This window comes from Microtus ochrogaster, chromosome 7, assembly GCF_000317375.1.
Source record: "Microtus ochrogaster isolate Prairie Vole_2 chromosome 7, MicOch1.0, whole genome shotgun sequence".
In the NCBI taxonomy this organism is placed as follows: Eukaryota; Metazoa; Chordata; class Mammalia; order Rodentia; family Cricetidae; genus Microtus; species Microtus ochrogaster.
In genome coordinates, this window is record NC_022014.1 from 76,142,851 (window position 1) to 76,154,488 (window position 11,638).

The window sequence follows — 11,638 nt, forward strand, 5'->3', positions numbered from 1 at the left end:
GGGTGTTGGGGAGATGGTTCAGCTGGGTGGGGGTTATTGGGGAGATTGTTCAGCTGGATGGGGGTGTTGGGGAGATGGTTCTACTGGTAAAAGGACTAGACACACATGCCTGGTATCTGGAGCTTGATTCCTGGTACCCACTTAAAAAGACAGACGCTATGGTGCACATCTATAACCCCAACACTCCTACAGTGAGATGGGTACAGAGACAAGAGAAGGGAAGCTCACACAAGCAGTGCAGTGACAAAAACAAGAAAGATCCTACCTCAAAAGCACGGTGGAAGGAGACCCCTGAAAGTTGTCCTCTGATCTCCATATGAATGCATGTGTGCGCATATGTGTGTGCATATGTATGTATGTGTCTAAGTATTTTTAATGAGTAGAAGGAAGAATCTAAGCCTGCCTACTCAAATGAATGATGCGTACATCAACCCCAGTCTTCCCTCAAGTCTCAAGGTCACACAGGGGCTTCTTCTGTTCTCCACCCTCCTAAGTCACATGGGTTAAAGAGTACTCTACACAAAAGACCCAGTGCATGATGGGGGTGCATCTCAGTTGAGGAAGGGCATCTCAGAACCCCACCAGAAGGTGGTGCTGGATAGTTCTCCCTAGGTCCAGGCATAGCATCCAAAGTGATCCCAGCAATGGATCCGCCCTACAAGCTAAACTCTTGAGTTCTTGGATAAACAGCACATTGTGTCTCGGAGAACTGAGCATGGGAAACCATTGACAATGGATCCATCTGCTCTCTCGTCATTCCGTGGAAATATAACCCATCCTCACAAGCCTTCTTTATTGAGGATGCTGGGACATCCCCTGCCCCTGCTCCCAGGATCGTCATTCTAAATGCCAACAATTACAAATGCAAAAGAGGCCGGGCGGTGGTGGCACACACCTTTAATCCCAGCACTCGGGAGGCAGAGGCAGGCGGATCTCTGTGAGTTCGAGACCAGCCTGGTCTACAATAGCTAGTTCCAGGACAGGCTCCAAAACCACAGAGAAACCCTGTCTCAAAAAAAAAACAAAAACAAAAAACAAAACAAAAAAAATACAAATGCAAAAGAGGATAGCAGTTGAACTCAACAAACCCAGGCTTCAACAACATCCCCTGGATTTCCACAGGGAAATCCATGATGCTTTAGGCATGTGCACCGTCTAAAGCAGAGACAGAGCAGCATTGGGGGAATGAACGAGCTTTGAAGACAGACCTGTCTACATCTGGTCCAGACTCTGTGAGCTGGGAAATGCTATGCATTTTGACTGACACTTCTCCAAACCTGATGCCACAAGGGAGGGACACAAGAGCAGCCAACGGGAGGAGCAGAAGTGGGGGAATGCCTTGGGCCTCTGGAGTGCTTAAGGGGAGTTCTTTATGGGGCAGACTCCAGTAAGGGACCTCGCGGTTTGAGTACTGATTACTAATTGCACGGGCCATACTGTCCCGTTTACAGAGGAGCAAGAGTCTAATTCCAGTGAACTGAGAGAGAGAAGGGAAAAGGGCCCTAAGAAGACAGTCGGTCACTGGGAGTCAGGGGTAAAGGACAAATCACAGCCATAGATGCATGGTGCAACTCATATGATTGGTGACTTCCCAGAGGAAATATACCTACACGTTTTCAGCTAGAGGCTTTGTAATTGATGACCCTGCTGTCTTCAGATGAGTGAAATAAACCCCAGGAGCCTCAATTTCCTCATCTGGTAAATAGAACAACCCCAGCAATGGCAACCTGCTTTAAGCCCCCTGGATCCCTTTCATACACAAGAACTGCCCCCTCTTCTCCCCCTAACAAAGCAAGCCTATTCAAGCTTCAGACAGAAATAATCTATCTGTGAGGGTGAGCTGTCTCCCCCCCCCCCCCCGCTCCCCTCCAGACAGTGGTAAATAAGGACAGCCAGCAGCACCTGCCAGGGCTGCATAGCTTCTCTCAAGGGCTCACACAACCCATGAGCATGAGTCATAGCTCCTCAAAGCCTACCTGTGTAGCACGCAGACAAAGCGAGTACTACTGAGTGTCACCCCTCTCCCCGCCTCGAGCACCACAGCCCGGAGATCAAAGTCACCGGGAGATCTCCTTCCAAGTTGGCACGTGAACTTGTGAACAAAAAAAGGAGCCATCTCAATACAGCCACTTGTGCAGCCAATTCCTGCACCGCTGACTCCATGTCTGCCTTCCCTGGGCTCTCGACTTCCCTGCAGGCTGCCAAACACACGAGTCTGGCAAGAAGTCTGCCCAAATCCGTTGCCCCCAGCTCCTGGCATTGGGCTGTGAATGCCAGAAAAGGACAGAATGTGTCTCCCCCGAGGGACGTGGAGAAGAAGAGCACGGGCCTGAGGATGCTCTCAGGGAACTGATTTCCTTTCTTTCCTTTTTTTCTTTTTCTTTCTTTCTTTCTTTCTTTCTTTCTTTCTTTCTTTAAAAAAAAAACAGATGAGAGGTGTTCTTTTCTTAGAGGTGCCCTTCTAAGCATTGGGTTGCTACCCTATGACAATTGCGTGGAAGAACAATAAGCCAGTCACAAGTGACTCATGGCGAGGCTGGAATTAGCAACCCAAGAGCCAAACTCCTGGCTCCACGGCGGAACACAGCAATGTCTCCACATAAAACCAGACACTTGGATTCATGGAGGTAGAGGAGGAAGGTGCGATTAGCGCATGTCCTATCTGCCAGCTTCTTATGAGCATGTCCCAGGACCCCTTAGACACCAGGTTCATGAGAAGCCAACCCAAACTCCTTGCCCAAAGGGAAGCATATACTCAGATGAGCCCAGTTACTCACATCAAGTGCTGAGGGGCATCTCCCCACATCTACTTCTGCTTCCTAGGAGTTTGTGCTTTCATGTGAAGCATGTGATCTCAAAGGAACCAATCATGTGATGACCCATCTCCTGGCCATAGCCGCAATGGGGAATGTAGTGGGGGAGGGGATGCAAGATCTGCCCTAGGGAATCCTAACATGAGGGATCTGCAATCAGGAGGCCTGAGATGCTGCCCCTCCTGTCCCCACCAGAAGATAACTTAAGAAGGAAGCAGGATGCGGATGATGTAAGAATCGGGGGGAAGGAAACCAATCAATGCCCCCAAAGCACAGACCCCAAACCCCTCACTTATTTGAAACCCAGGATCTTTTTAGGCTGAGTCAAGCCAGTTTCTCTGAAAAAGGTAAACACACTCCTTTCATAGACGAGGAGCTGTTCCGGCCATAGCAACAATAAATGGGGCGGGCAGGACACTGTGTGGAACCATGGCTCCATCCTCAAAGTCGGAAATCCTAGGAATGCTCCTCAAAGAGCCTCAGGACTGTGGGGCCTCGTGGAAATGAAAAAAGTAGCCTCTGGGCAGGACTGGAAGCTGGCTCATTTTTCTTCCTACTAGAACCCCAATGATTGGCAGCTGATGTCACCTGGGAAGGGGTAATTGATTGACCCACAATCCAATGATGCAGCTAAAGGACCTGGGCTGAGTATGGCATATAAGTTCAAGTGACACCATCAAATGGCCAGTGTGACCAGTGAACCACACATGCAGCACAGGTACACTTTTTCCAAACTGTTGCCTATAAGCAAACACATTGCCGTGGAGATGAGGGCTTAGAGAAAGAGTTTAGAAAAAGAGGCGTGGGGAGCCAGAGTCTCCCACGACAATGAGGAGAAGGCAGGGCCAGGATACAGAAAAGGTACTTAAATAATGAGAAAAACCAACCCTGGAAAGGCCCAGACAGCCTGGTGGTCAGGGTGGAGTGAGAAGCCAGGACCAGCTCAGGTCTCTGGTTAACCACATCCCTGGTTTCCACTCAGAAATCTAATTAAAACTCCAAATACCTGAACTCTTAGGTGGGCTTGCCAGCAACCACAGATTCTCTGAAATTCAGCCGAGCTCCTAAACAAGTATGGCCTAAAGGCCAAGGGGAAGAGGTCACGCGGCAGAGTTCACCCTTGGAAGAGGTCGCAGGGAGTCATCTGCTCCCCTGCTAAGGGAAGCAAACCCTGAGGCGTGGAAAGCTTGACTCCTTCCACGCCCTGCCCCGAGAGGCTTCAGGGAAGCACCTCTGCTTCCTGAGGCTTAATTCTAAAAGTGAAAAGAAACACGGTTTAAAACTTTAAAATGGCAAAGAGCAGCATCTACGGTGGCCCCGGGGGCACAAGGCCATGTTCCTCCCTCACACCATGAGAGAGGAAGGTGCAGTGATCTAGGAGGCAAGGCTAATAAACAAAGCCTGTCCCTCAGTGTCCCCAGGTGCTAAGACCACCACTCACTGAAGATGCCTGATCCCACCTGGAGGGTGGATGCAGGTGTGAGCTATCCAATCACAACCCAGAATGGACAGACTCTCTAGGGGCTCACACTGGAAAACACTGAAAGAAACGAGGCCATCTGAACTGAGCCATGATTCTGGCTCTCCACAGGATCTCCCACAAAATCTGACATCTCCCTACGGGGCTCAAACCCTATCCCTTAAAGCCATTCAGCTGGATAGGAAAGGACTCGCTAATAGAAAGTCGGTAAGAACACTACCAGCAGCAATGTTTGTATATGAAAATGGGAGGATGTGGGACAAGCAGGGAGAGAGGACTCACCCCAGAGTCCCCCTCTACCCTCCCAACCCCACATCTCCACACCAAAGGCTTTCAAAACACCTTCCTTTCCCACGTTTGCCGGGCTAGGGGTGAGTTCTCCTGGGTCTCGGCCACCAGCCCTGACTGCACTCAAGTGTGCCTGAAAGCCTTTCTCTGTCAGATGTGACGACACCTGACCGTGTCACTGGGCTGGTGGTGATGTCAGATGGGACACGGGCACAGAAGCATTGGAAAACTACTGGTAAGACCTCGGGAGGCCACAAGGTCACCTAGCTTCTCCATTCCGAAAGGGACAGCTACAGTGCACTCAGAACTGGGGGCCACCCCTGGCAACTCTGCTGTCCCTGGGTTCCTCTGGGGAAGCTAGCGCCTAATGGAGGTTGCTTCCTCAAGGCTACAAGCAGCGCAGAGCTTGGGAGGGTGGAAGGGAGGGAAAAAGGGAGGGAAAGGGAAAGAGAAAGGGGAGCACACGCGTGAGCAGGAAAATGTGCACTGTCGCTAGCAAGGCCCGAAGGGTGCAGCTGCAGGGGAAGGCAGGGTAGATCTTGAAAAAAAAATTAAACATGAAATCACGACACGATCCAGTAATTCCACTTTTGCTTACGAACCCAAAGGAGCCTAGATGAATATCTACACCCAGAATCATAAAGCATTATTCACAGTGGCCAAAAGGTGGATATAAGCCTAAGCAGAATGAGGCGACATTGGGACTCAAGAAGGAAAAAGTGTGTACGTTATTACAGCAAGGATGAACTTGAGGACATCATCTAAGTGACTAGCAAGCCACGTCACCTAGGTCATGACATGTCCCTAGACACTCAAAGCTACAAACAGGATAGTAGACAGGTTTCCAGAGCCAGGAAGACAGGAAATAGGGAGTTACTATGAATATTCGTGAATATGGAATCTCTGGACAAATGCAACCTGCAGAGGGAGGGACATAACAAAACGATGAAATGCCACCACTATACACAGAAAAAAATGATAAAGATAGTCATTTTTACCTTGTGCGTATTTTATCACAATAATGGCTGGATATTTTTTAATGAGTTGAGAAGTTACAACTGCAGACACAATGACTGTCACCTAATAGTGTGAGTGCCTTCTGAATACAGAAGAAACCCCTAAAGACCAGCATCCCAGAAACCTTTGTTTCTCTAAGTAAAGCAGCGCAGATCCCCTCCTCCATGGACGAATGTTACACCTTCAAGTTGGTTTCTCACTGGCACCAAAGACCACAAGAGGCCACGGGCAGCGAGCCAAAGGCATAGCACCAGTGTCTAAGGAAGCACCCAGGAGGCACTCCGTGTAAAGCCAGAAGGAGGGAAGAAGCTCACAGTCATGTGACCGGAAATATGTCTACACTTACGGGAAGGGGATGTTCCATGGATGGTTCTGGAGCATGCCAGATGGAACTGGACAGCAGGCGAGGTTAGCCCTCCCATCCTTACCTCCCCAGTAAAAGCAAAGAAAAACAAACTGACCGCGTTAAAAGAGGTCAGGGATCCACTCCTTAGGCAAAAAGATGCTAAAGATTAGCTTCTTCTAAGCTGCTGGGCTGGGTGGGGGTCCCAGATTGTAGGGGTTTGATCTCTTTCTAGGGTTACAAAACCACAGTCCCCTGCTGTGCTCCCCGGAAACACAGCCACTTCTGTTTAACCGCACACAAAGGCACCTGGCTTCGGGACGGCTATGCAAAAACCTGTAGCAACCAACCAAATAAGGAAGGAGGTGATGATTCATGGTACAGAAAGAATTCTTGGATGGAGACTTGCTACTTCAGCATTCTTGCAGGTTGCAGGATTCCTCTGGGCTTTGGAGCTTTCATAGAACCAAACAGGAATGGTATTGTATAGGACCCCCCGCCTCCCACCCCCGCCCGTACCGCTGACATATCACAAACTCCGTCTAAAAAGCAGGGAGCTTGGGGGATTTTAGAACACGGTGTACTTAGCCAGTAGCCTAACTGAAGGGGAAAAAAAAAACATGAAGGGGGTCAAACCCCATCTTCTTGTTCTATCAGTGTGTGAGTCAGGGCTGCTAGCCTCGTGGAGAGGCTCGTGCCTGTAATCTCAGCACTCAAAGGTGGAGAAGAAAAGAGGTGGTTTGTTCGAGGCCATCCTGGGCTATGGTAGCAAGGACCTGTCCCAACGTCAAAAGGATAATTTGGTATGGAAGACGCCACTGGCTCCACGAGGATACTAATGTTGACAGGGATGCTGGGGTCATAACCAGAGATCACAGTGGTCTGTGACACACGCATACAAAGCTGCCTAGTTAGGGGCACCTTCCAAGCTTCCGGGGGGGGGGGGTGCTCACCCATGGGAGAAGGACTGCAGATCTAATGCATTCCTGCACCCCACAAAAGCGCTTTTTTTGTTACTAACCCACCCACGGCACAACTGTCTCACTAAGGACAAAAGACACCTGAATTTGAGAGGGCTCCATGGAAAAGTGTACCAACAAATGACATGAGCAATGAGTCCGGGGTCAGTGACGGGAAGTCACCGAGGCTGCCTGGAGGAGGCGGAGCAAATGGGCTTCATGGCCAGGGAAGCTTCAGCGGGGAGAGGCTGGATTTGGGCTGTAGCTGGCCAAGAACCCTCTCTTCCAGTGTCTCCAGTACAATAGCTTGGTGAGCGCCTTAGAAAGGCAGGCCACCAAGCAGCCTCCAGGCCCACCAAGATGCCTTCTGAAGAGCCCCCAGACAAATCAAAACAGAACTAAGTTGGGGGAAGTGGGGACATTGCTAAGCAAGTTCTCCAAGCCACGCAATCTCAAGCAAGCCTCAATCCGAAGGCAGACTGTGGAAGGCCAGGGGACAGTCTGAACCGGATCCAGGTAGAGCCAGGAAGAACTGTTGTTACTTGAGTGGAGTGGGGGTTGGGTTCAAGGATGAGTCCCCAAAAGGAGAAACAAGGCTGCCATGGAGAAAGCCACGGTGGTGTCCGACCCAAGGCTGTGTAGTCACCCCAGCCCCTCTCCCCTAACCCTTCCTGCAATGATCCTCGCCAGAGTGGCGATAGAAAACATTTGGGCCTTGCCTTAGGAGTAAGAGAGTAGCAGCAGATTCCCAATTTCTCAGATCCCACACTATAGGGTATGTGGTGCCTTGTACCTTTAACCTAAGCACTTGGAAAGTTGAGGCAGGAGGATTGTTTCAGGGCCGGCCTGGGCTACAGAGTGAGACCCTAGCTCCAAAAACAAACATAAACCAAACAAACAAACATAGCAGGTGATGGATGGGTGGATGGGCAGGTTCAGAGTGCTCCAAGGCTGGGTAGCCAGACCTCAGAAGTGTGTTCTTCTGAGACGAAAGGAACCCCCAAACTGCTGAACCTCACACAAACGTCATCTATTCTCCATGCATCCAGCCACCCTACGCTGGCAATGGCTGAGAGATGCTAGAGACAGGCAGCCCTGATCTACACATATTGTGGGTCTAAGGCTTAGACTCGTGGAGTTTCTGTCCGGAGGATGGGGTAGGTGCATACCTGAGGGGCAAGTAAGCTGGGGGCCGGGGAGACTTTCTGGGAGAAAAGAAAAAGATGGCCAAGAACCAACGCTCTTCTTGCATGCATTCTTGTATGTGAAGGCCTTTGGTCAGTCTTCAAGCTGGCTCCCCTCACCCCAAAACCCCCAAGGTCCTTCATGCTGGCTCCCTGCACACCAAGAAGAAATCTCTTATGGAAAGGTGGAATCCCTTACCCAGAACTCCCTGTCCATTCAGAGGTGGAAGCCAGACTGCCAGTCCCTTGAGCTCTGCCCAGGTGACCAGGAAATGCAGCCTCAGCTAGGTTTGCAGCCTGGGACCTGACACACCTGCCACTCCTGTGTTGTGAGTCACCTGCACAAGCCCTGCACCGCGTGCTTCTCAACCATGGAGTGGGTTGCTCAGCAGCTCCTCTCACGCACACCGGATGTTATCCATCTCCTGCCTCCAGAAACGTGTCAGGGCAGATCGGGTAAGAACCCAGTTTTCACTCAACAACATGGCTGCTAGAAGTTTGGCGGAGTGGGGGACAGAGAGAGATAATTCTTCCATTTTGGGTCAGGGCCTCCAAAGAGGTCCTTGGTGGGGAGGAGGGGTTTGATCCTGTTTGGCAGCCGTCAGACAGGAGGGGAGAGTGAACTTGGATAGGAGGCAGAGGGGACCTCTCAACAGCAGGCCTTCTCGGGTCAAAGGCCCACCTGCTGTGCTCCCTCAGCCTCCCTTTTATAAGACGACTTCTTAGCGCTTAGGAGGAGATCCTGGGCCCAAGGAGGAACATCCATGAGGTACGTGCAAGGCCTGTGAATAAGTCAGAGTCCCGGATCCTTGTCAGTGTCCTATAGGGCCTAATGGCTGCACCAAGGTGTGTGCCAGATGTTAACAGATGTGGGGTAAGTTAGCTAAAGGGGCTGCATTTGCAACTTTCATACCACCCTAGGTCCACGCTACACTCAAACGTTAATTTTAAAGAAGAGGCTGCGTCTTAACTCACGCTGCCTAGCACGTGTGGATCGAGTGTCCCGGAAGCAGCTGCCACCGTAGTTTTTAAGGAGAATTGCAGCGACCTGCCCTGGCGGTGCTGATCCACTCTTTGGAAGGGAACAAGCCTTGCATCCACTCAGCTGCCTATTTTAGTTCGCGCCCTGTGCCTGTGTCCCCTCCCTAAAAGAAAAGCTGAGAGAGAGGCTTCTAAGGCCTCTCCGAAATGTCTTCCACTCACAATGCCCTTCTGAAGTTTGAACAACTGACCTAAAGAAGACAATTTCTAGACCCTTCTCAAGGAGCATCCTCCCAAATGCAGAGAAATACTGACGTACTAAGGGACCCTCACCAGCACATGATGGTTGTGTGTAAGTTTGGAGATACCTAAGCGTCCAATAGGAGGCTGGATTACCAAGCAAACGGCTGCTTGGCAGCTGCAAGCGAATATAGTAGTACTAAAAGTCATGATGGCCCGGGTGGAGGCATGTGTAGGAAACAAAGTCGTGAATATTGTGGGCTACAGCAGTGGGGAACCATGGTTCCCAGCGTTATGGTAAGTGGAGGTTTTTCTGCCAAATGCAACTTTCTGTAGTTTCCTGTAACACAGAGAAGGGGGAGTGGGTGGGAAAGAGGTATGCTGTGGATCATCGGTCATTTAGAAAGCTTTCAAAGTGCTTCCCCTAGGGTCAGAGAGAGGCAGAGAACCTGGCAGGGGAAGGATGGCCACAGGGGAACCATCCTGGGCAGTGTGCAAGGATCAGGATGGAGCCAGAGCCCAGCTTCTACAGGACAGTAAGGACTCACAAATGCCTCTTTCTGAAAAATGGCTGTGGTGCCTAGCCCTCCCTCCCTCCCTGAGCAGGTGCTGATTGAGAGCTCAGGACCCTGGGCGCTTACCAAAGTCAATCCCTGGCTTGGTAGCTTTCTAAGTTGGAGGGGGTTCTGGGTGGGAAATTGATCACCATACACACATTCCAAAAGAAAGTCTAAAGACTGCTGACAGGGGTGGGTGGGGGAGGGGAGAGGGAATCCTATAGTTGGGAAAGTGTCCCCAAGAAACCACCTCCGGGGAAAGGTTCTGGAATTAAGGGTAAGAGCTAAAGAGAGAAAGAAACAGAGGAACCTGGTATAATTTAGGGTGGGGTAGCTCGGTCATTCATTCAACAAACACCCACTCTCGGGCTATATGGTGACAGGTACCAACTTCTCCAGAACAACGCAATCACAAACGGACGAGGGGAGAAGGCTATTGGGCACAAATTCATTTAAGTTACAATTATTCTTAAAACCAAAGCCAAAAGTCCTGATACAAGCTGCACAAAAAGGCAGAGGAGGGTAGCGGGTGTACACGCTGGACCAAATTTATCCGTCTTTCCACTCAGAAAGCATGCTCGCAGGGTGGCCAATATCCATCCCCCAATAGCTCCACAGCAGCCCCCACTCTTCCAAATAATACCGTATCCACCAAGCGCTCCCACCTCTACCCAGCCCCTGTGCTTCTAAACACTGCGCCTCAGAAGCCCGCTGCGAGCAATCGGCAGGCTTGGAGAGGCATAGAAAAGCAAAGGGTCCCGAAGGTCCATCCCCGAGAAAAGGCAAGTGCCAAGAAGGCTGACGCTTCCTCCGCTAAGTCTCGGTCCCTCTCTGGATAACCAAGGGCTTAGCCACGTCTGAGGACGATGACCCAGAACGGCCGCTGCCTACAGAGATCTGAGCTGGTAGGTTCCACTTGAAGGCAAAGGAGTTGCTAAAATGACCCCTGGGAGGTCAACTAGTACAAAAATTCCAATCCTGAAACCTTCTAAAAGCAACACAAGCGATGAGTAGGCAAATCAAATCCACAAGCTCGCACCGCAGTGAAACTTACCTCCAGGTGGGAAAGCAGCTGGGTGGAACGATAACCCGTGGATGATGGGGACGAGGTCGCGCGCGGGTCTTCTAAATCCAGTTGATAAGCACCAAGTAATCCACGTTAGGGAATCCGGCGCCCCCACCCGCTTCTCCCCTGTTCATCCAGACCCCAAAGCGCCGCCACCGCGCTGGGGACCCGCGTGGGTAGCGGGAAGATCACGAGCCCGGACTCCCGGGCGGCTGCAGCGAGGTCCCCGGAATGGACAGACGCCGGAGCTGCGGGCCAGGGCCACCGGGTACTCCGACTGAACCCAGAATATCCCATTGGGCGCTCGGGTTTGTAGGTCCGCGGGGATCTGGTGTCACAGGGAGGTCGCTAGCTAGGCAGGAAAGCCCTGGAGGCGCCCAGACGCAGTGAGCACCCCACACTGCCAGCACTGCTCTGGGAGCCACGGGCCGCTCTGCCTTTTATAAAGACGGACTGGGAGGGGCGCGGTCAGAAGGTGGGGGGGGGGGGGATAGATTGGCCGAGTGGTATCCTGGGAGATGTAGTTCCGTCTTCCTGCTCCTTAAGGCTCAGACAAAGCTGAGATTTCATCCAGTTCTTGTTTCGTTTCTCTCAACTAAGGGGAGAGAGAAGTTTATTTCAGCTTCTGGAGAGGAAGCTGCTTTAGCCGATGTTGTGATAAAAGACTAACAAAAGTAATTGGCACTAAGCAATCATTCAATTTTTGACAC

At 51.1% G+C, this 11,638-nt stretch overlaps 1 long non-coding RNA gene across 1 annotated transcript in view; it reads right to left on the minus strand.

Moving 5' to 3' along the window:
* The window catches only part of LOC113456314, a 162,817-nt gene extending 151,486 nt beyond the window's left edge, over positions 1-11,331 (minus strand). The window contains exon 1 of the long non-coding RNA XR_003377132.1: positions 10,917-11,331. This is a non-coding gene — a long non-coding RNA (uncharacterized LOC113456314). The remainder of the gene's footprint in view (positions 1-10,916) is intronic.
* Between the last annotated feature and the right edge of the window lie 307 nt (positions 11,332-11,638).